This window comes from Pelobates fuscus, chromosome 2, assembly GCF_036172605.1.
Source record: "Pelobates fuscus isolate aPelFus1 chromosome 2, aPelFus1.pri, whole genome shotgun sequence".
Taxonomy (NCBI): domain Eukaryota; kingdom Metazoa; phylum Chordata; class Amphibia; order Anura; family Pelobatidae; genus Pelobates; species Pelobates fuscus.
In genome coordinates this window covers 313555422-313580927 of record NC_086318.1, presented here as the reverse complement: position 1 = coordinate 313580927, position 25506 = coordinate 313555422, and the positions used below count along the sequence as shown (strand labels likewise).

At 45.0% G+C, this 25506-nt stretch overlaps 1 long non-coding RNA gene across 1 annotated transcript; it reads right to left on the bottom strand.

The window, feature by feature from the left end:
- Positions 1–2989: 2989 nt before the first annotated feature.
- Positions 2990–24938, bottom strand: LOC134587253 (uncharacterized). Its single transcript, XR_010086621.1, has 5 exons — positions 24685–24938; positions 9934–10035; positions 6848–6980; positions 4451–4650; positions 2990–3250 (listed from the first exon to the last, which is right to left on the bottom strand). It is a non-coding gene; the product is annotated as an uncharacterized LOC134587253 (long non-coding RNA).
- Positions 24939–25506: the final 568 nt, after the last annotated feature.

The window sequence follows — 25506 nt, the reverse complement described above, 5'->3', positions numbered from 1 at the left end:
AATTGCGGAAACCTTGCTGACCATGATAGAATGCTGGTCGTGATAGAAAGATGTCACAACACCCCTGGCCATCACCAAAAGCACCTTCAACGGGGACATGAGCACCAGAATTGAGCAATGGCAGCAGGAAACACTGTTGGAAGAGGCAGGCAGTGTTATGCACTGGGCAATGTTCCTGGCATTCATGTGGATGTTACTTTGACACGTACCACCTACCTACCTAGAGATTGTTGCAGTAAATCCCTTCAGGGCAATGGTATTCCCTGATAGCAGGGCCTCTTTCAGAAGGATAATGCACCCTGCCAAACTGCAAAAAATATTTAAGAATGGTTTGAGGAGCATGACAAAGGTGTTGCTTTAGCTTCAAAATCCTCCAGATCTCAATCTGAACCAATATAAAAGAAATAGTAAAAAAAAGTAAGGCTACACCTTTAAGACAAATTTTTTTGGGTTAATGTTGTCTTAAGGGTGCAGCCCGAGGACATTTAAAGTGAAAAACTCTTAATAAGTATTTTGATACTTTTTTACTATACATTGACAATATTAATCACTAAAAGGTGACTGAAAACTGAAAAGCATACCAGGATTGGATCTAGCATTTGAATTTAATGTTGAATTCCTGACACTTAAGTGAATAACCATTTCAGTGTGTTATTCAAACTTACATAGGAAACAATTTGTGAAACCAAATAGAAAGCATCAGGAAGTAAATTCAGGACATTCAAGACAAGTACAGTGCATGGAGTACAATCCAATACAAATGTAACAAATTGAAGGAAGATTTAGTAGCATATAAACATATTATACGTTGTAGAAAAGGTTTATTGTAATATTTACTTTATAACTATAATAAACATGTGGAATCTAGAATAGATAGAAAAGACCCCAGGCTCCAATAAAATCGATCCTAAAATCAATTAGAAGTGTGTCATTCTTCAAGCTTGAATCGGGTCACTGATTTTTGCAGATCTACACTTTCATCAGTAGTCACATTCCGGCCTTTTCTTCTACTGCAATAAGTGATTCACGATTAACTATATTGTACAGTAGCTTTTCCTAAGAATGTGATGGGAAAACGGTATCAAGGGAACAGTCGCCAAAAAAAGTACAAAGCAAAGAAACAATTATGGAGAAGAAAAAGACAAGAAGATGTATTAAAGGAAGAAAAGGAAAGAAAACAAGGATTGTCTCACGAATGGTCTATTGCAGAGACAGGTAACCTTTTGCAATCAAGATGTTGTAGGCTACATCTTCGCTGATGCATCTTGGCTGTAGTACAACAACATCTGGAGTGTCGATGGTTGTCTACCCTTGGTCTATTCTATCCGAATGAAAATTCTCTATGAGAGATCTAAATGAAAAGGGGAAAGCACATGCATTGATCCCATCCTACTGATCAGTTTAACGTATGCATGCACACACACAATTAAAACAAAATACAAATCATGGAAACCAAATCATGGAAACCAATTTTCCCTCTCACACAGAAACAATACATTTCAGTCAGACAAATGGTTGACTAGCACAGGATGACCATTTGAGCAGTAATGCCACGCCAAGGCATCAAAACAGGGTTATTGGACATTCAGACACCTCTCACATATTTTTTCACTAACTGAATCACACAGCATTCATTCCTCTGTCAGGATCAGCAGTACACAAACTCTCATACAACATTGTGTTATGGGTGTGTTCACACATCTGCATATAATGCTATATACGCACATGCATTATGCACATTCAGATTAACAAAATTCAAAAAGTTACTCTACTTTTATATTCCCTGTTGGTGGGCCTACCTCTCGCTACAGACAAATTCCACCCTGATAAGATAATAATAATAACAATAGTAACTGGAAGTAGGCTTTTTTTTTATCCCATAAACTCCTGTCCATCAGATGTTTATGGGATAAGTAGCTTAAACCCCTTAAGCAGTTACAACAGCAGTTCAACTGATCTGCATAGACTTACATACACAGTCAGTCACCTGGTAGGAGAGAGCACAATCTAATGAATGCTGTAGTGTATGTACCCCACACAATCAATTTGATCAAGATTGATCTTCTTAACCAGGAAGATCAACCACCTGCCTCTCTGACGGACAAGTGGAATTGCACCATTGCAATCTAATAAACATCACAAAATATATATGGTTTTTGTGCTTAATTGTTTTTTAATTCTTGGAATTGGGCCTGCACTGATGGTGAAAAAAAAGTATATGAAGGGCTGACCTATTACACTACTAAGGGATGGCCACCCCTGGCAGTATACCATACAAAAACCTTCTTGCTCCACTTGTGTTTATGTTCAGGCTGTGTTTCATGTGTGGGAGGTGACTGTATATGATAATGACTATCTTTAGGGGGTGACTGTGATAGGGTGAGGGGGAGATAAGTGTGACACGGTGAAGGGTGTAAGTGTGGCAACTGAGGGGGTGAGTGGTAAGTGTGAGAGTATGAGGGGGTGAGTGTAAAAAGGTGAGGGTGACTATGAGAGTTGGGAGGTGCATTAATGTGATATGGTTAAGGGGTGAGTATGGCAGGGTGTTGAATGTTACAGTGTTAGTGTGGCAGGATAAGAGGAGTGGTGAGTGTGATAAGGTTGGGGGGTGAGTGTGATAGTAAAGGGAGTGAGTGTAACAGGGTGAGTGTGGCTAGGTTGGGGGGTGAGTGATTGTGGCAGGGTGTTTGAATGAGTAGGGATTTTATTTAATTGGGGACTAAGTGTGTGTGTGTGGGGGTGACAGTATGGGGAAGGCTGTGTTACAGTCTCCCCACAATCTAATGTCTTTTTTTTTTAAATAACATTTGTCCCCTTCCTGCTTACCGCCAAGGCAGGAATGGAGGCATAAATACATTCCCTGGTGGTCCGGTGGGCTGCTGGTGCAGCCACAGACATTCCAGTGCAGCGCTTTGTGAGGGCATTAGAACACAGGCTGGGAAACCGGACGCCTGTACTCAGATTTCCTCAGAGCAGAGAAACTGCCAAAGCTTTAGGCTCAGACACCTTGCATCATGTGGAACTGGCAGGAGGCAAATCACTCTTTAACCAGGAAGAAGTTAATCGATCTATAGCCTCTCATTCTGGTCCCTGAGGCCTGACTATATCCCATAAAGTCCTGTATAGCAACCTTTATGTAATCATGAGATCATCAGTTTAGTCGTCAGCCTCAGTTCCACTAATCCACATCACAAAGCATGTTTTGTGAATCGGGTTATGTGCAGTGATTGGCTGCCCAGCTTGGTTGTCTCTATGGGGAGGAGAGAGAGATCAGTCAAACTTGGTCAATAGATTGGTCTAGATTTTTTGGAGGCTTGTCTTATACCTGCAGCAATTTTTACAAATCACTTCAGTTATAAGCTACTCTCTGAGAGTGACTTCAGGGTCCTCTAAACTGAACAATACTTTAAAGTTGTTATAGTGCTTAGTGTGACCCTTTATTCTTCATCCATGACACATAGGTGAAATGTATATGTGGGCAAGTGAGGTAGGGAATGGGAGGGGAGCAAGTCCACCTGCTCTGATTTTTTAACCCACTCATCCACTGCGTATGAGTGGCTCAGGGAGACATTTTTATATGCCCCTGATTTCTCACTGGAACGCAGAAGGGAGACCATTTGCCAAGTCACTGTTTTAACTATTTGCTTCTAATCCTGCAGCCCAGTAGATATAGGACGGGGGAATCATTCAATGTTTTTTCCAGTTCTCTGAATGACTGGATACACCCAAAACATTTTTTTAAATATTGTATGCCGAAATTCTTTTTAGAATATGCAAATAAGGACAAACATTTCTACATTTCCATAAGCCCAAAATGAATGTGAAAGTCTGTTGGTCAATACATACCAAATGCAATACCATTTTCTTAATGGAATGTATTTTTTCAGCGTTACTCTATGCTTTATTCTATCCTATAAATGACTCAGTTTTCAATAAACAGAATAATTGCACTGTCTAAAGTCTGCCTGAACATGCAAACAACAACATATTAGCATAACAATATTTGCCTTACCCTAAAAACTATGAATCCAATACAATACATCTTCTCACTGAATTACTATCTTGTTACTTATGGACATTATGGGTTACTAATTTACTCTATATAAAATTCCCATTTTCAGATAAGCAAAAAGTAACTTTTCCATAGAATGATCTCCTTTTTGCTGAACAAACAACAACTCAACTGCCATCACATGCTGAGACCAAGTTCTGCTCGCAGCCTGATCCATCTTCACGGACGTCATTCCTCCTCACTGCAGTGGGATGGACGTCCCAGAGGTGTGCCTGAATGATGACTTGTTACACCTCCGAAAACAAAGTGCAGTATCTCTGTATGTGCAGCACTATTAAGAGGAACACTGCACATACACAATCAATGATCACATTAAATCACTGAAGGGTCAGGTTGCCTAAAGTAATGCTTCAATCTAGACTGCCAGATCATACACACCTTTTTGACATGAGATTTTGACATGATTTCTCTGACACTCAGGTTGGTTTGCGGTGTCATGAAGCGTAGCTTGGGCAGCAGTTGGATCTTTCTGAAGTGTTTTCTTTATCCTCTAACATAGGATGAAACCATAGTTCGACCAATCTACAGCATCCTTGTATTTCTTCCCATCTGCTGAAAGAATTTCAGATATGATTGGTCTAGACTCTAGAGTTTACAAAGAGAAAAGAAAGTATTACTGAACAATATAATAATATAATCACTATTTTAAAATTATTTGTAGCAATGTGACTTTCTAAGACAGAGTAACAAATGAGCATTGATAAAACTGAGGAATGAGGCCTTCATTTAATGTTTCTGGAAAGCTTTTCAAATGATTTATAATTCTTTATTTTGTCATGCATGGGTTAAACAAGATACATTAACGCCAGCAATGCCACAACAGCTAATGCCAGGGTTTTCATAAGCATGTATAAACAATCATATGGCATGGATAAACTGTGCACATTTTTGTATATTTTATGAGAGTAGACAGTAGTGTGGTGCAAATCATAGCGTGCATGTAAGAGGCTATTCAGGCTCATCCACTGGTTATGTTATATAACAGTGTAACAGACGCTTATTGGGTGAGTAAATTATTATTTCTGAGTAGACCAACATTTCACTTAGCTTGGTTATTAGGTAGCTTGATAGCAACATTATGTGAGCTCATCTGATAGTTGAGACTATGCTGTAAGCTTTTTTACCCCCCGGCGGCCCCCGCACCAGCAAGATGACCGTCAGTGTCCATGCATCCTGAGACCCATCCCAATGAGGAATCAAGGAGGGACGACAGCCCGAAAGCCGCCTCAGTGACTTCATGCCAGGTGAGTGTCAGAGTAGTAGACCCCCTTGCGTCTCCTCCAGTTATTCGTCCCGTGCAGAATACGGATCGTAGTAGACGTGCTAATCCCCAGTTTTATCTCCGCAGCCGCAGGCAGTTAGCCCAGGTTTCTCGCCCACCACGCGTCGGTCTGGGAGGTACGGCAGGTAAGACTAGAACGTTGGAGCAATGCCTCTGCTGAGGGTTGTATGTTGGAGCGTGCTTGGGCGGTGATGTGCATTTGCCGACCTCTGCTCTTGCGTTGGCGTGGTTTGCCTTTGGCTGCTCCGCCATATTTTCGCTCATCCCAGGACCAGACCTCGGGCTCTGTGTGTGGTCGCAGCAGGTAACCGCCAATTCCTGTTTAGTTTGCGCCGGCATTCCGCTGGTGGAGAGTCAAGTGAAGGGGGAGCTTCAGTCTTCCCTCTAGCAGAAATGGCTCGGCACGCGGTCTCCGCCATCTTGGATGCGTCCTCTGTGCTCTAGTTCGACACTACCGCGGCATAGAATGCTGGTGGGCTCGCACTCATAAGGGCCAAAGGGTGGGGAACGGGATAACCCACGCCAGCCCAGAGGGGAGGGGGGGGAACGGGGCCATATCCACCTAACTTTGTGCTTCTGGTAAACCGCTGGTAGGCAGGATAGCAGGGCGGCGGGCGTCTGTCCCACTCAGCGCCCGAGCGCTCTCCGTCTTGGGTGACGGCGAGCACCCCTCCAAGGGACTAGAACTGTGCAGCAAGCCTCTTCTCGGAACCAGGGTGTCTTCTTGCACTGGGTCACAGCTGCCAGTCGTCAGATAAGTACTGGTTTGGTGTTTTTGGGCTATAGTTTGTAGAGATTGCAGGAGCTGCTCTGGTGTGCGACCGTTCAGCATAGCGGTCCGGCCCCGCCCCCCTTTTCGAAGGATTTAATATTTGTTCAACTTTTCCAATTATATTTATAAAATGTTAAACTATCAAAAAATATATCAAATATAAAAAATATATCCAATATATATTAAATACATTTTCAAAAACCTACCCAAAAAGATTAAGTCAAGGCCATAATTTAATAAGCAAATGGTTTATTCACACAGTTCACAATTAATAATTTATCAGGATGCCAATTCCATATTTTTGTTGTTTCCCCCCTTGGCTTTGGCTGTAATTCTATTTTCTGATAAGATTTCTATTTCAGTCAATTTAACCTACACCAGAGTTTTCTTTCTTGATAGCAGAATGATGATTGATACTAATAATATTAATATTAATGCACTATTCTATAACGTTCTGTTATTAACATTTTTATCTGAAGCACATGTGCAACATCTTTGTGAGTTTATTTAAGAAAGATCATTAGTGAGCATTACTCTAAACATAAATCTGAATGGAATTTCATAAACAATCTCTAATATTTGTTCTAGGGTGTTTAATTATCTTCATATCTATACTAGCTATGTTTACTTACAGAGTGATTATTTCTCTTGGTGAGGTGTAATATATTCATGTCATGTAGCCTCAAATCGAATCAGTGTATCAACCTTGGTCTATTCCTACCTCTGGAGCCATATAACCTTTGGTGCCAGCATATGCTCTTGTGTTCTTTCTGTACATCTCCAACGCCAACCTGAAGTTTCCAATCTTGATGTGGCCCATGTCATCCAGCATGATGTTCCATGGCTTTATGTCTCTGTAAAGAGATTCTGAGTGTTATATTATATAGGAAACATCATTAACATGACTTACTGATACTAAAGTACCAAAAGTAAGAAAATAGAGTTAAAGAACACAGTTGATGTTTTCAGCTGCTAGGTCAAATTGAAATAATATGTTGCAACTGCTAGCTGAGTGTTTATCAATCCAGTTAAAGGGAACTTGTCACCACTTACCTGAAACTCTACTCCCCTGCCGCAATCTCCTTTCACAGTTATACTTCTGTAACCACTCACCTGCAGTCCGCCCTTGCTCCTACTGTGGTCTTCACTGATTTGCGCTATTTGGGATGGCTTCCCCATTCATCCTCCATGACACTGACACTCTGTCTTCAATGCCAGTAAAAAAACTCTCTAGCCAGCACTAGCAACAGAAGGGCCACCTGTGGGAGGACTTTTCTGCTCTTCCGGTCATCAATTCCATGGCATAGAGTCTATACCGAATAATTGATTGACAAGTGAGGGTAAATACTATTTTTAAATAGTTTTCTCTCAACCTGTGCATTTGCTAGCAAAACTGTTAGCATAATATATAGATTACATTTTATACTCTTTTTTTTTTTTTTTTTTTAATTCTTTATTTTTGTTGTGCTTGAAGATTACATACGCGCTTGCTCTGCCCCAACAGCGGTAGCAAGAGAATCAGTATACATTGTTTAACAATACAGGGCAGTTAATAAATCAGCACATTTTGTTTTTGTAGCAGTAAAATTTGATAACACAGACGCTTGAAAACTATTACACTTGACAAGGAATTCTAAGCAAATATTTAGCATGGTCAGCGTGAGAACAGAAAAGTATTTTGAGAGTACATGGCATTGACGTTAGGTCTTATATTGCTCTAGCAGTATTCGTGGGTGCAGGGTTAAATATAACGCACGAAACCTAGGTGCTAGGCGGAGAACTATGTACATAAAAAAAAACTTAGGTTAGACGTTTCCTGTTTTGTTAGATAGCAGACATACAAATAGCTTAGGTAAGTTATAGTAGGCTGCAAGGCTTAGGTTATATGCTAGGCGAACAAATTTTAAGTATGACAAACTTTACCGGTATATAATTCACAAGCTTAGACCACCCAGAGGCCCCCCCAAGCAAGCCATGAGTAAAAAACATAAAATTAGAGATTAGAATTGACACATAAGCTGTTTCGTTGTCCAGATGTACTGCTTGGGAGTCCTGTCAAATAGCATTTCCCGATAGAGCCCTGGAGTCAACCTCTGTCTCGCAGGGGCCGTGTACAGACCTTCCATAGACATCCCAGCATGGGGCTTAGTGGTGTACTCGGTGACGTCGGGTTGCTGTGTGGCATTCAGGTAAGTCCTGTGTGGGTAGTGGGGGTCCCCTCCGTGGTCTCATGATTCTGCAGTTCTTGCAACTCATGGTGGGCCTCGGCCTATAGCTTCGGTCCCCATTGTAACAGGAGCCTCTGTCTCCACTTGTAGCCGCTGGAATTACTGTGGATGCCTCTAAGAGGGGAAGGGTGGGCCTCAGGAGCGTGATGGTGCTTTCCGCAGACACAGAGGAGTTTTTCCACCAGATATATATGCTGCAAGCAGCACCTTGTTTAGCCCAGTGTAATGAGCCGACACATCCCTGAAGCAGGTTGCTGTGGTGGTCAGATTGCACTGGATGGTTTTCTCTGTGTGCGAGTTCCGTCCTGTGGGTAGTTCGCACATGTGGCTGGCGTGCGGCGGCCATCTTGGGAGGGTGCTGCCGGTGAGTGTTCCCCAGCAGGGCGATAGTTTGCCACCCAGCTTGGCGTAAGAGCAGTTGCTTGTGTGGACCGGGATGACCCCCCCGGTCCAGAGGGGGGGGGAGGGGCCGGGCACCAACCGGAGACCCAGGAGAGCGGCCGTCTCTTCCCGGCTCAAGCTCCAGCACACCTCGGGCCTTCGTCGGGTTACTGTGGGTGCCGGACAGGATCTTGTGGGGTATCTCCTCGTACCCCTGGGTCTGGGGCTCAGATTAGTCTCCTTTACCGGTTGCTAGCATGGTTTCGCCCCCAGTTTGCTCCGATTTTCCGTCCCCGAAGCGGGAGCTCAGACAGGACATGTCTGATCCCATTGGCGGTCCGGCCCCGCCCCACATTTTATACTCTTTTAAAACAGAAAATGTGGTTTGGGCATGGCAGGTACCTTTAAAACCCTAATCCTTTAAAAACAGGGAGGGTAAAAATTAGCCAATGAAAGAGGAACAATGCTAAAAGGTGGATGTGAAGGGTAAGAATTTAACTAAAGACAGAAGACACAGTAGCAAGAGCAAACCCTAAATCGTGCTTAAAGAAGGTGTAGTTACCAATGCACATGTCAAATCGACAGAGAAAGTGCAGTCCACACTACATCTCAACAGCAAAAAAACTAATAAACAAGAATGTATGGACTTATCAGTTACATAAAATGAGCATGTTTTCTTATATCAGAAAGTCCTAATTTAGCCGACCTGGAGAAATCCCATTACAATAACTCATTCAGTAGTAAAAATGTATTCTAGGTAGTAAATAGCCATTTCCAATAAGCCTAATTTGTACCTAACCTGTTTTTTAAACTGCAGAATTATTTATTTATTTTTTAAATCTAATTCAGATATTTTACTTAAATCTGGGTGAAAATTCAGGCCTTATTTGTTTGCCAGATTTAAGTTATACAATTCTTTTTCGATCAAATTTTCTTCAAATATCCTCAAGACAGCTTTATGAGCATTCCATAATGAAGTAACAAGTAAATTTGGATTTTAATTTTCCCTGAAATAGTTATTAAGCTCTTTTCAGCAAGTGTCTTATTTTCAAGCTCTGTGACTAAATGGTCAATGAGATCCATGGCCTGCATGGATTCGACTGGAAGGACTACTCCAAATATAACACTATGGGGGCATGATCAGACCAATTAGCGTCCAAAATATCGGACCTTATAATGCACGGAATTGTGCTCTCACCTGCCAAGAACCTGTCAATCCGAGAGTACATATTATACATGGTCGAGTGATAGGTATAGTCTTTCTCTCCTTCATGTAATATGCGCCAACAATCTAATAATCCTTGTGAAAAAAGAAATTTGGAGCACTGATTAGCCGATCTTTCACTATTGTAATTTTTAACAATGCGTTCAGTTTTTCTGACAATGTCCTTTTCACAGTCTAGAACAAAATTGGTATCTCCTCCAGGGGTGTATTTGCCGCGAGGCAAACAAGGCATTTGCCTTGGGCGGCATTTTTCAGGGGGCGGCAAAAAAAGCCGCCCCCAAATGCCCAGGGCAAATGCCTTGTGAGCCTTGCGGCTAACAAGGCATGCTGGGCGGCCGGCGGGCTGCTGGGAAGTGCGGGTAGGTGGGCGGCCGGCGAGGGAGCGCGCCGCAGAGTGAGGCTGGGAGCCGGAATATGACGTCATATTCCGGCTCCGCCTCCCAGCATCACTCTGCGGCGCGCGAGGGAGCTGAGCAGACCGCTCAGAGGAAGTGCTCCCTCGCCGGCCGCCCACCTACCCGCACTTCCCAGCAGCCACTGGACCACCAGGGAGACAGATATCCCCCCCCAGCTTTCCCAAAGGTAAGGAGGCTGGGGGGGTTAAATTAAAAAAAAAAAATGTATTAAATATGTGAGTGATTGAGTGTGTTTGTATGTCTGTGTATGTCTGTTAGTGTGTGTGTGTATGTCTGTTAGTGTGTGTGTGTGTGTGTATGTCTGTAAGTGTATGTCTGTAAGTGTGTGTATGTCTGTTAGTGGGTCTGTGTGTGTGTCTGTTAGTTTGTGTGTGTGTATGTCTGTTAGTGTGTGTATGTCTGTTAGTGTATGTGTGTGGGTCTGTGTGTGTGTGTGTTAGTGTGTGTGTATGTCAGTGTGTGTGTCTGTAAGTGTGTGTCTGTTAGACTGTGTGTGTGTCTGTTAGACTGTGTGTGTGTCTGTTAGACTGTGTGTGTGTCTGCTAGTGAGTGTGTTTCTGTTACCTAGTGTATGCGTATTTGTCAGTGAATGTGTGTGTGTGTGTATTTAGAAGGCGGGACGGGGGAAGGGTTCGGTGGGGGTGGCGCGGGTGGGGGGGGAGGGTTGGGTGAGGGTGGCGTGGGTGGGAGGGGGGCGCCTGAGTTTTGTCCTGCCTAGGGCAGCACAAAACCAGGATACACCACTGATCTCCTCCTATAATCAGTCTGCCCTTAGCATCTTTAGAAACTCTACTAACAATTGTTTTCGAAAACTGAAGTTGCCCAGAGTTAGGGAAGTAAATGTTTGCCAAAGTATATTCCACACTAGTTAGCGTACCTCTCCAATTTATAAACCTACCTTTATTGTCCACAGAAACTTCTTCAGTGTGACAGGGTACGCTTTTGTGAAAAAAAAATGATACACCCCTTGATTTGATATGAGAATTTGAGTGGAACTGAGTGGGGTAATCCTTCAATAGAATATTAGAAAAATATTTGGTCTTAAAATGGGTTTCTTGGGGGATGGAGCCCTATATCTTCAGGGACCCGGTCTGTGCTCCATATAATATCCAGATCGGGCCCCTTTAAAAATGGCAGACGCAAATTGTGCTGGGAGGAAGTGATGGTCGGTCACTTCCTCCCAGCTTACTCCGTGCAGGAAGGAGGAAGCAGACTGGAGGAGTTTGCCGACTCCCATTATCCCCAGCCACCCTACTGCAACAAAAATATAAGGAACAGGAGGGTGGCTAAAAAAATGAGCTGTGTGTGTCTGTCTGTCTGTGTATGTATGTCAGTCAGTATGTATGTATGTGTGTGTATGTCAGTATGTATGTGTACAAACTTTGACCATGTTTCCCACCTGACAAAACAAAATATTTAATTTTCTTATAATTACCATGTATAATATAATTTAAAAACATAATTATACAAAACATATATGACATACTTGTACCCCCCCCCCCTGCTTTTTTTTTAAAATATAGATTAGTAACCACATGGATGTAAACTATTATTATACCCCTGTTTTTTTTCTTTGTTAGTTTTTGTTTTTAATTGTATTATTATTATTGTAATTGTTACATTCTACACTTATTGTACTACTTGTTACTATCAATATGTACAATTATTTTAATGTGAAAAATTTTATAAAAACATATGGAAAGAGAAAAAAATTCAGGCCATAGAAAATTAACTAGCAGCCATTGTGAGTGTTATTGTTTGATTCTACATTGTTTAACTATGCAATGCACCTGTGCCTACAACACAATGCTATTGTAATGGATCGCCTAGCACCCCGACTGGGACCTCCGTTGAAGGATGCTCCTAGCGCTTCCTGAGGACTCCAAGCACTGCAGCAGACACCATAACCACCGTAGACCAGGAACAAGCAGAACAAGAGCTTAGCAGTGATTTAGCAAGGGAATATGACAAGCATAGCAATCCCTTGTATCAGATTCCCCCAATAAGAGACGGCACTCCAAATTGAGGGTAAAGTAGAACTCAGGTTTAATGACACACACTCTGCTTTTATGCAACTCTCCCCTGCAAGGGAGAAGCCCACATATAATTATACATTACCCAATCACACAATGGTTACATCCCACAGATTCCCTCCCCTTAGCCTGAGAGGTAACCCAATTATCCGTACAATTTAAACATACGTTTTACCCAACTTTCATAACTCTAAAACCATTCATCCAATATTAATAACAGTTACATATTATTAATCAGCACATTCCAAATACAAACATACCCAAAAATCATTTGAATCCGTCCAGCCGTTCGGGAGATAAGTGAAAGTCACTTTTGACCGACTGCAGGCACATTTTCATGCCCAAAAACAGTTCCAGGGATTTGGGCTGTGCGGTCGGTCTTTTTTACACCGAGAAAACGACTAAGTCCCATTCGAACGGGCGTTCGAATCTTCGAACGGGACTTAGTCTCCAGCAGCGGTGTCGAAGAAGGTCCGCATCAGCGGTGTTCGTCCAATTGTGTAGCCGCAAACAGTTCCATAGATTTTACTGCACACACCGCTGACCGCGTTCGACTAAGTTAAAATGGCCGCCGCCACGTGTTTGTAACGGAATGCAGTATATTACTCCACGATATCCGTTGGTATCCTCAGGAAATCCACAGTCAGAACAGAAAGCACGGCAATATTCCCCATCCTCCCAATAACCGGACGAAACACAGTTTGGGAGTCAACTAACTTGCTTTATTCACAGACTTCCATATTTATGCAGTTCCCCTTGCAAGGGGTTTCCTTACAGCTGTTACAGGGGATTTCTCCCATCAGGCATTGTAATTATCCCAACAGGCATTGCTACACGAGAGGGATACTCCCACTAAAATGGACGATTAAGTGGATTATCCCCTCGTGGAGCAAAACCGACAATTTATACAGAAATCCATATTTTATACATTTTTACTCGCTTTTAGACGAATGACCGTTCGGTAGATAGCTGGGTCGGCGGGCACATTTAGTGAGAATACCGCTCTGATCCCAGCTAAACTAGCCGAACGCCGCACAAAATACATTAAAACATTGAGTTCGGTTTAAAAGTACCGAACATCTATGGGGCACAGAATGTGCCGAACGCGGAACTCCCGAACGCTCTGGAAGTCCAGCGGTGTTCGGATCATTGAGTAGCCGTTTTCAGTTCCAGGCTCTCGACGACCGAACACCGCTGCAGAGACAAAGGATCCAAGATGGCCGACCGCCGCATGGTCGGTAGCCGAACGACGGCCACCTAGGAGAGCCCTTAATTACCGATTGCAACATTGTTGCAATCGGTTAATTGGTGCCACACGACTGGTGAGTGGGTGGTCTACCTGGGGAGCCCTCATTCGTATGGCGAACGGCCTGGATAGCCGGGTTTCGTCAAACGAAAGGGATTTGTATGCTGGCAGCGTACGGCTGCCAGCATGCGAACGGCCACAATACGGTACATACACAGGTTAAAATACACAGTACATATTCAGCCTACAGACAACCTTTAATAACTACAGTCCAGAAGTGGCTAGGTTTGCCACAATGCTCCCCCAGAACCAAGCCGGCATACACAGTCTGATCCCAACGGATCGGCTTGGGGATGTCCGGGAGAGTACTCACAGATCACTTCTCGAGTTCAGTCTGTCTGGATAACCCGTCGGCGTTACCGTTTTGCTTTCCTGGGCGGTAATGGATGGTAAAGTCAAAGGGCTGCAGCGCCAAACTCCAGCGCAGCAGCCTGGCATTGTCCCCAGACACACGGTTCAGCCACACCAACGGGTTGTGATCTGTGAGTAGTGAAAAAGGTTGTCCATACAAATACGGCTGTAACTTTTTAAGGGCCCACACCACGGCCAGGCATTCTTTCTCAATGGCGGCGTAGCTCACTTCACGGGGCAACAACTTTCGGCTTAAGTAGGCTACGGGATGCTCTCCGCCATCGGCTCCCACTTGGCTCAGCACTGCCCCCAATCCAAACATTGAAGCGTCTGTGTGGACAAGAAATCTTTTAGTTGGATCAGGAGCAGTTAACACAGGAGCATTAGTCAGAGCTGTCTTGAGTTGTTGGAATGCCTGCTCACACTCTGGGGCCCAGACAACCAGTCGGGGAAGGTTCTTTTTGGTCAGGTCCGTCAGGGGTTTGGCCAGGGTGCTGTAGTCGGGGACAAATTTTCTATAATACCCGGCAGTCCCTTGGAAAGCGAGCACTTGAGTCTTAGTCCTTGGGGTAGGCCACTTAGCTACGGCCTCAATTTTGGCTGGCTCGGGTCTCTGCTGCCCACACCCTACTCGGTGGCCCAGATACTGCACCTCGGCCATACCTATGTGGCACTTACTAGGTTTTAAAGTTAACCCGGCTTCACCAATACGGTCTAAGATCGCCCCTATATGGTGTAGGTGATCTTCCCAGGTCTGGCTGAAGATGGCTATATCATCCAAATAGGCACAGGCATACTCCTGGAAGCCGTCCAGTAGCCGATCTACCATCCGCTGAAAGGTAGCCGGAGCGTTTTTCATTCCGAAGGGCATGACCTTAAACTGGTACAGGCCAAACGGAGTGACAAACGCCGACTTGGGGATGGCATCATCGGCTAGAGGAATTTGCCAGTATCCCTTACACAAGTCAATGGTAGTGAGATACTGACCCCGTGCCATCTTATCTAGCAGCTCGTCTATCCGAGGCATCGGGTAGGCATCAGACACTGTCTTGTCATTCAGCCTCCGGTAGTCAACGCAGAATCGGGTAGTGCCGTTCTTTTTAGGCACCAGGACTACCGGTGATGCCCAGGGGCTATCTGAGGGTTCGATAACCCCTAGCTGCAACATTTCATCCAACTCGGCCTTCATATGGGTCCGGACTGATTCCGGGACCCTATATGGAGCCTGTCGCATAGGTAGCTGTCCCGGAGTTTCGACTCGGTGGGTGGCTAGCGGAGTGTACCCAGGTAAATTGGAGAAGGTAGCCCCTTTAGCTACGATCAGCGCCTGTACCTGGGTACGCTCGAGAGGGCTTAGCCGCTCCCCCAGCTGAACTCCCCGGGAGGGCTCTATCGGTTCTTCCGGTTCTAGTAGATCAGGTAGGGGCAAGTTCTCCTGATCTTCTAAGGCAGAGGCACAGATTGCCGTCACATCCTCTATCCTCTCATGGTAGGGTTTGAGCATGTTTACATGGAGCATGCGTCTCTTCCCTACCCCTGAGCAGGGGCCGATCACATAGGTAGTGTCGCATCGCTGCTCTACTACCTGGTATGGGCCTTGCCAGATGGCCTGCAGCTTGTCCGTGCGGACAGGTTTTAAAATCAAAACCTTCTGTCCCACTTGAAAGCTGCGGTCCCTGGCTCCTCTATCGTACCAGCGTCGCTGACGTTGCTGCGCCGCCTGGAGGTTGGTGTGCACAGCCTGAGTTAGCGCCTCCAGACGGTCTCTGAACTCCAGTACATATGATACGATAGGGGTTTCGCTAGCCGTACTTTCCCCCTCCCAGTGTTCCCTAATCAAGTTTAAGGGTCCCCGTACCCTTCTCCCGAACAATAGTTCGAATGGGGAGAATCCGGTCGATTCTTGGGGAACCTCTCTATACGCAAAGAGCAGGTGAGGCAGGAACCTCTCCCAGTCTTTGTGGGTTTCCCCGAACGTCCGAAGCATCTGCTTCAGCGTCCCATTGAATCTCTCACATAGTCCATTGGACTGGGGGTGGTAGGCGGAATTGACTATTGGCTTAATGCCACATACCTTCCACATATGCTGGGTGACTTCGGCAGTAAATTGGGTGCCCCGGTCGGATATGATTTCTTGGGGGAACCCTACCCTGGAAAACACTTTCATTAATGCTTCAGCTACGGTCTCAGCATGAATGTTAGTGAGAGCCACGGCTTCGGGGTACCTGGTGGCGTAGTCCACCACAGTTAAAATATACTTTTTGCCAGAGGGACTGGGTTTTGGCAGGGGCCCTACTATGTCTACCGCTACCCTGCTGAAGGGTTCGGCAATAATGGGTAGGGGGCATAACTTGGCCTTGTGGCGATCCCCTCGTTTACCTACTCGCTGGCAAACGTCGCAGGAGGTGCAATACTGTCGCACATCCTGGGAGATTCTGGGCCAGAAAAACGCATGCGTCAGGCGGTATCTGGTGCGGGTCATCCCTAGGTGTCCTGACAAGGGGATATCATGAGCAATTCTAAGCAGCTCCTGCCTATACTTCTGCGGTACCACTAACTGTTTGTTAGTCAAGGTGACAGATCCCCCCATATCCTTGGCCGTGACACGGTACAATAACCCTTTCTCCCACGTGTAATGCTCCCCCTCTAGCCCTGTCTGGTCAGCTTGTGCCCGGTCCCTATAGACTTGTAAAGTGGGATCGGTCTGTACTTCAGTGACAAAGGTAGTCGGGGTATCCCAGGACATGGGAGTCGGGTGGGGGTCGTGGTCTCTTACCTGAGCCTCAGAGTGCATCGGTGTAGCCGTGGTGCGAGCCTGCTGCCGTGTGGTTACTGGATGGGCTTCCTGGTAGGGAGCCTGCGGAACAAAGGCAGAGGTCATCTGCCCCAAATCATTCCCTAGCACAACATCTGCGGGTAAGTTCTGCATTAGTCCCACTTCTACTGTCCCCTCTCCCGCACCCCAGTTCAAATGTACTTTCGCCGTGGGTAGTCGGTATACAGCTCCCCCGGCTACCCGGACGGCCACAGATCCGCCAGTATGCGTGCCCTCCGATACCAAATGGGGTGCTATCAGGGTTAAGGTAGCTCCCGAATCCCGCAGTCCCTGAACCTCGTTCCCCTCAAGCGTTACCAGCTGCCGGTGATGCTGCCGGTTATCGGTGGCTCGGACCGACATTACCTCGTGTAAGATACCCAGGGGTTCCTCTGTATGAACACTCCACAACTCCTGAGTGGCTGGTTCCCTCTGGTAATGGTGAGCAGCCGCCCTGGGTACGGGGTTTGGACGCCCCTGATTCCAGGTGGGCCTGCCACGATTCTGGGTGCATTCTCGGGCCATATGCCCCCATTGTTTACAGGAATGGCACTGGATGTTGGCCCGCCCGTTGTACCTGGAAGGTGGCGGTACATGTCCTTGCGAGGGACGGAACGGGGCGGCTGTGGGCGCTAGAGGTGGTGTAGCGCTAGGTAGTCCTGTGGGTCGGGAGTAGCTTTTGGCTATAGGTCCCTGGTGCCTCCGTGCATCAAAGTGTTGATCGGCCAATCTAGCTGCTTCAGTTAGGGTGAGGGGTTTCCTGTCCCGTACCCATTCTTGAGTCTCCGGGGATAATCCATTAAAAAATTGCTCCAGCAACATCATCTGACGCAATTCCTCCATGGTGGTGGCGTTGCTGGCCTGTATCCACCCTTGGGAGGCTTGATCCAGTTTATGTGCCCACTCTGCGTGTGAATCCCTCTCTGGTTTGCGTAAGTGTCTGAACTTGCGCCGGTATGCCTCTGGGGTAATGGCATACCTCTCCAAGATGGCGCGCTTTACTTTTTCGTAATCTTTGCAGTCCTCACTGGGCACAGCACGGTAAGCTTCGGCTGCCCGACCTGCTAGTTTGCTTGCTAGCAGTTGCACCCATACTGACCGTTCTAACTCATGTAGGTCACACAGTCTTTCAAAGTCCTGCAAGTACCCATCGATCTCGTCCTTTTCCTCGCAAAAGGCTCTGAAGGCCTGATACGGGATCTTGGGCTTTACCGGGTTGTAAAGAGACCCTGGGTTGGACTCGGTTCGAGTCAAGGTGTGTTGTGGGCTGTGTGCCATAACATATTCCTGCACATTTGCCATTACCATATTCAACGTGGCCTCCGATATAGGCTGCGGCAAAAATGCTAGCCTGGTCCTCATCTCTCTTTCATAGAGCGTTTCTTCCATAACTACTGGGGGTGTAGCGCTGCGGGCTTGGTCTCCCTCCATCAGCTCGGCAATTAGTATCGCTTTGGTTTTGCTGCTGGCTACTTTCCCTCTGGCTTCCAGTAGTTCTTTTAAAGTCTGTCGTTTCAGTATGGTATAATCAATCTCCATACGAATTGCCCTTGCTTTCCTTGTTCGGTAGTTCCAGTTACACGAATTCTGCTTTCGGCTGTAAGGTTCGGATCCCGTCGCTTGCCACCAATTGTAACGGAATGCAGTATATTACTCCACGATATCCGTTGGTATCCTCAGGAAATCCACAGTCAGAACAGAAAGCACGGCAATATTCCCCATCCTCCCAATAACCGGACGAAACACAGTTTGGGAGTCAACTAACTTGCTTTATTCACAGACTTCCATATTTATGCAGTTCCCCTTGCAAGGGGTTTCCTTACAGCTGTTACAGGGGATTTCTCCCATCAGGCATTGTAATTATCCCAACAGGCATTGCTACACGAGAGGGATACTCCCACTAAAATGGACGATTAAGTGGATTATCCCCTTTTGGAGCAAAACCGACAATTTATACAGAAATCCATATTTTATAAATTTTTACTCGCTTTTAGACAAATGACCGTTCGGTAGATAGCTGGGGTCGGCGGGCACATTTAGTGAGAATACCGCTCTGATCCCAGCTAAACTAACCGAACGCCGCACAAAATACATTAAAACATTGAGTTCGGTTTAAAAGTACCGAACATCTATGGGGCACAGAATGTGCCGAACGCGGAACTCCCGAACGCTCTGGAAGTCCAGCGGTGTTCGGATCATTGAGTAGCCGTTTTCAGTTCCAGGCTCTCGACGACCGAACACCGCTGCAGAGACAAAGGATCCAAGATGGCCGACCGCCGCATGGTCGGTAGCCGAACGACGGCCACCTAGGAGAGCCCTTAATTACCGATTGCAACATTGTTGCAATCGGTTAATTGGTGCCACACGACTGGTGAGTGGGTGGTCTACCTGGGGAGCCCTCATTCGTATGGCGAACGGCCTGGATAGCCGGGTTTCGTCAAACGAAAGGGATTTGTATGCTGGCAGCGTACGGCTGCCAGCATGCGAACGGCCACAATACGGTACATACACAGGTTAAAATACACCGTACATATTCAGCCTACAGACAACCTTTAATAACTACAGTCCAGAAGTGGCTAGGTTTGCCACAGTGTTCGTTTGTCGAATGGCGGCCACTTCGACGACTTCGGCACTTCGACGACTTCGGCTGCATTCGAAGTGCCAGTTTAAAAGTTGTAACACTGCTCCCAAGTATTTAAAGGGCCAGGAACAGCATACAAACATACATTGTGCCCAAATACACTTCTTACAGGGTTAGTACACCCCAGGGCCATAGTCGCAGGGCAGGAGGCTAGCAACCAGACTTCTCCAGTTCCCAGTGGCGAGGTTGGTTCCGCCACAGCTATCATAAGCATGTTGGTGGTCAGCTGTTTAAGACATTCTTTTTTTAAGAACTATCACTTTTCAACCTCAAGCACAATAACTGCACCTGCTTGATACAGTTGTTATGGTGCCAGGAGTGCCCTGGGGACCCCTTATTGTAGGCAGTCAACCTATTTTTTTGAATGGTGTGAATTATTACCTGTGGTCCCTTGGGCACTACTCTCCACTACCAGCACTGAGGAGCTGAAAGTGCTATGCTTTTCATTGGCTGAGAACATCAGCCAGTGAACATGCATTGCAGGGCTTAGCTCAGGGACAGCCATTTGAACTTCCTGCTTAGGAACGTCCAGCTGTCCAACGTTGGTAGTGGTGACAGGGAGCTAGGCCTGGCAAACCTCAGGTAAGAAGCCAACCTGTCAAAAAATTTCAGTCCTTAGAAAGGTGGGGCTTATAGTTGTCTTGGTGTTTCAAGTGTTTCAGTCCCTCCCAAGATTATTGCACTCCTGTTCTTTTAATAACAATATTTTTTTTTATATATTTATTATCAGTCAGGACATTTGTCCATCCAATTGATAAGCCTAAATTATATTTTATGAGTAAATGTGAAAGCTGGATGTTATAGTCACCATAAATCTGAAATACAGAACATTTGTCACCTTCTTATGCCAACCAATTTCTTCCAAAACCCTATCTTTCACATGCGCTTTGTTAACACCATTGTCATATTTCTTTACTGTTAAAGGAACACTATAGGGTCAGGAACACAAATATGTATTCCTGATCATATGGTGTTAAAATAACCATCTAGCACTATCTATCCCCCTGCCCAGCCACCCAAATCTCATCTTTATTCAAGTGTTCAGCTGTTGCCCCTGATTTGCGTGCTTGGCTGACATCATAAGAAGTGATTCTCTGAGCCAATCCATGCAGAGGGTAGAGACACTGAATGGCAGTCACACTGTACAACACTGACCCAGGAAGCACCTCTGGCAGCATCTGAGGAGTGGTCAGCGGAGTTATCCCTAGGCTGTAATTTAAACACTGCATTTTCTCTGAAAATACAGTATTTACTGCAAAAAGCCTGAAGGGAATGGTTCTACTCACCAGAACAAATACAATAAGCTGTAGTTGTTCTAATGACTATTGTGTCAGTTTAAACCTTCTCTATGCTCGGACCAATATTTCTTCCTCCTCTTCTCCTCCCTCTTTTTAAACCCCCTCATTAAGTCTTACATTGTAGTACCTCGTTCCATTCACATAATTTTGTTCAGATAGGCCTTGAGATCTCCTTCATGCAGATTTTCTAATACAAGGCATAAATGGCTTTGAGTGAAAGTAAACGACATTGGGAACCGTACCACAACACAGACACTTACACGAAGAGCTACAAGAAGGATTAATAATAGATTTTGTCTCTATTTTTACATACACTAAAATAAGAATTTCCAATATTGTAGCGCTATAAAAATGAAACAAAAGGAACCAACTGATAAAACAAGCCTGCCATTGTGTTTTTGCTTTTATGGCAAAATATAGAACAGGGAATGTGAAGGCCAATATTTAAGAACACTAAACCTACTAAGGTCTGAACACACTCATGAAAATCAATATTCTATTAATATCTGAATGTGACCCAAACCTGACATAAGGACGTTTAATAAAAAGTAAGTTGGAGACGAATTTGGAAAATGTTGCCCATTTTTGTATTTTTTATTTCAGAATTACTAGCAACTTCCTGGAGTTTAAGACTTTGCACAAAATTAAATACAGCATGAGTGCATCAACTCAGTGCCAAAACTTGATAATCCCAGACGCCAAGTCCTGGGTGTTAGCCATTTCATTCTGTGGCCAGATATGATAAACCATTGTGACCAGAGCCGGCGCTTCCTATAAGGCAAACTAGGCAGCCACCTAGGGAGAGCGCTCAGGCGGCTGCCGCACTGCCTCTCTCCTCACCTCCCCTTCCCTGTAGCATGGCCGAGCTCCTCTCCGGTCCGCGACCCAGCCGGACTGATATGAAGTGTACACTCAGTGTGCACTTCCTATCAGTCCGGCCGGGTACAGGAAACAGAAACTCCTGTACCGTGGACCGGAGAGGAGCTCGGCCACGCTACAGGGAAGGGGAGGTGAGGAGAACACAGGGGGGGGGGGGTAAGAAGAACTAGGGGAGGGGGTGGAGTAAGAAGAAGGGGGTGAGGGGGAGTAAGAAGAAAACAGAGGGGGAGTAAGAAGAAGAGGAGGGGAGTAAGAAGAAGAGGGGGAAGGGGTAGTAAGAAGAAAACAGGGGGAGGGGGGAGTAAGAAGAAGGGGGAGGAGGAGTAAGAAGAAGAGGGGGAGGGGGAGTAAGAAGAAGAGGGGGAGGGGGAGTAAGAAGAAGAGGGGAGGGGGGAGTAAGAAGAAGCGGGGGAGTAAGAAGAAGAGAGGGGAGGTGGAGTAAAAGAAGAGACCGCTAGGGGAGGGTGGGGGGTGAGGAGAGACCACTAAGGGGCAGGAGAGAGCTCTAAGGAGGAGACTATTTTTAAAAGAAGAAAAACTACGACAACAAGAGGACATAGTCTTAAATTCGAGGGACAAAGGTTTAAAAATAATATCAGGAAGTATTACTTTACTGAGAGGGTAGTGGATGCATGGAATAGCCTTCCAGCTGAAGCATGCGTGGGATAGGCATAAGGCTATCCTAACTATAATATAAGGCCAGGGACTAATGTAAGTATTTAGAAAACTGGGCAGACTAGATGGGCCGAATGGTTCTTATCTGCCGTCACATTCTATGTTTTTTTTATGTTTCTATGTTTCTAAGGGACAAAAGGGAGAGCTCTATAGGACAGGGAGCTCTTTCACACTACGCGCACACACACACAATGCATCCCTATACATACACAGAAACACACAATGCATCCCTACACACACAGAGACACAACATGCTTCCCTTACACACAGAGAAACACACAATACATCCATAACACACACACACACACACACAATGCATCCCTTACATACAAAGACAATGCATCCTTGGCACACATACACAGAAACACACAATGCATCCCTTACACACACATGCAAACACACACACTGCTTTTCTTACATACACACAGAAACACAATGCATTTCTTGCACACACTCAATGCACACACTTACAGACACACACCTTGCATCCCTTATGCATACAAACACAGATTCACACAATGCATCCCTTACACACAACCAGAAACACACAATACATCCCTTATACACAAACACACTGCATCACCTACACAAACTGGTATCCCTATACACTACATTCCATAAGTACACACATTAGATCCTCTAAAATAACATATAACACATCCCCTACACACTCCACTACCTGTGAGCAAACTCATGGGTGGAACATATAGGTGGACACATGGGTGGGCCTTATGGGCATACTCACCGTCAGGCCCTGGGGCCCAGACCTTGAGCTGTGTAAGGGGCCCTAAAAAATTGAGCTGCTTCCGTTCTCCCAGAACATTGAATTTTGTGACCACAGTTACAAACAGCCTCCAGAGATCCTGTTCTACACCAGACCAGTGGAGCCAACCTGCAGCCAGAGCCCATCACCATCCTCATCTGGTTGTCAGTAGGCAATCTAGTATATTATTAGTGGCACTAATCTCTAATTTACCTCACATTAAAGGGACACTATAGTCCCCAGAACCACTGCATCTTAATGAAGTGGTTCCTGTGTCTATAGCCTGTCCCTGCAGGCTTTTTAATGTAAACACGCACTGTGTGAAGCACTGGTGTTAGTTCATATGGCAGATCATATGGGTGGGGCATTGTGATGTCACATGGGGGGGAGGGGGCGGCAAAGTTTTATTTTGACTAGGGCGGAAAAAATCCTTGCACCAGCTCTGATTGTGACATGTTAAAAGAGCTAAACTGGCTATTGCTGGAACTCCGATGCACTCTTCATCTTTCTAGCCTTGTGCTTTCTGATGATGCGCTAACTCTGTGCTCCAAGATGGTGGGACCGGATCCTAAAATAGGGTCAGTTATAAAGTCTGAATGCCATGTGAAAATGCCAGTAATATGAAATATTTTGTTTATTGACTACACAGTAAATGGAGTTGATTATATAATATCATTTAGGCCAAAGAGCTGAGCTGCTTGTCATCTAATCTATTTTAGTCTAAATTTAGCATTGTTAATGTCAACTATTTAGTAAGTTTACACTAATGTACTGCCCTTAAACTTTTACATAAATACATTCACGTAAAGATCAATCTCACAGGGGAGCAATGTGAATGTAATGATATAAAGGGAAAGGGAAAATTGTCAGGGAGACAAAGTGAATTTCAAATGTATGGCCAAAATATCTGAACTGGGAAAAATCTCCAAGTCAGCTATACTTTCAATTCAGCTATTTTTTACTTAAAGGGAAACTATGCCGCGCATGCCCATTACAGCTCTCCATAGGAAAGCCTTGAAAATGCTTCTCAATGCTTTCCTGTGGGGAATTCAGCGACGCTGGAGGTCCTCACACGGCGTGAGGACGTCCAGCAACGCTCTAGCACAGTTTTCACACGGAAGTGCCCTCTAGTGGCTGTCTATTAGACAGCCACTAGAAGTGGAGTTAACCCTGCAAGGTAATTATTGCAGTTTATAAAAAAACTGCAATAATTACACTTGCAGGGTTAAGAGTAGTGGGAGTTGGCACCCAGACCACTCCAATGGGCAGAAGTGGCCTGGGTGCCTACATTGTCCCTTTAAATTTTAAATTCAGATTGAATTTACTTTGGTTTCTTACGTTAGTGCATAACGTTGCAAGTCACCATAATCACACATAAATCACAGGTTCACTTTGGACTATAAGCCAACAACTCTCCTATAACCATGTATTAAGCACTACATTAACCAAGTATAAATTACACAAGGCACTTATTTCTATTTCTGGAAATGGAATTCAAAAAACAATCTCAATACACTACTTGAGTGAGCATTTCATGTGTCACATACCTTTCCATAGCCACCTTTCCAAGCAATTTGTGGAAGATCAACCTCTATCCAGTGACAAAGATGCCGCCAATGATAGTCCAGGACCTGCCGTAGAGGAACTGGTTTCTACTGGTGGAGGGAAAGCTGGTCCAATTTAACAATTAAATACAATTATTAATAGGCAGTTCAGTTCAATAGAGTTCAGTAGTTTATCCCTTGTGAATAATTCAGTAATGATTTTGTGAAGCTGAGTAGGGAAATTTTATTGTTCAGGATATGTATCACACAGATTTAACCAGAAACTACCATAAACATCTGTAAAATAGTAAAGTCTAATAATTACACATTGTTATAATGGTGCTTCCTTGCTAATAATTTAATATTCAATGGACAACACATTTTTCTATTAACTTAAGGACGTAATGACACATAATGTAATTATTCCATCATGTACCATTTTACCAGCAGGAACTGTTTCCCTGATGGTAACTGGGGAGCATTTCTGTTAGCTGGGATGAAATTTTTTTGCAGTACACACAGTTTTTTCTGAGAAAATGCAGTTACAGCTTAGGGACACCTCTAGTTGCAACTCCTCAGATGGCTACTAGAGGTGCTTCCTGGGGCAGTGCTGCACAGTGTATGGAGACACTGAACTTTCCTCATAGAGATGCACTGATTCAATGCATCTCGATGAGGAGATGCTGACTGGCCAGAGCTGTGTTTGGCTTGTGCTGGCTCTGTCCCTGATCTGCCTCCTTGACACTCTCAGCCAATCTAATGCTTTCCTATGGAAATCATTGTGATTGGCTCATAACACTCCTTCTGATGATGTCAGCCAAGGAT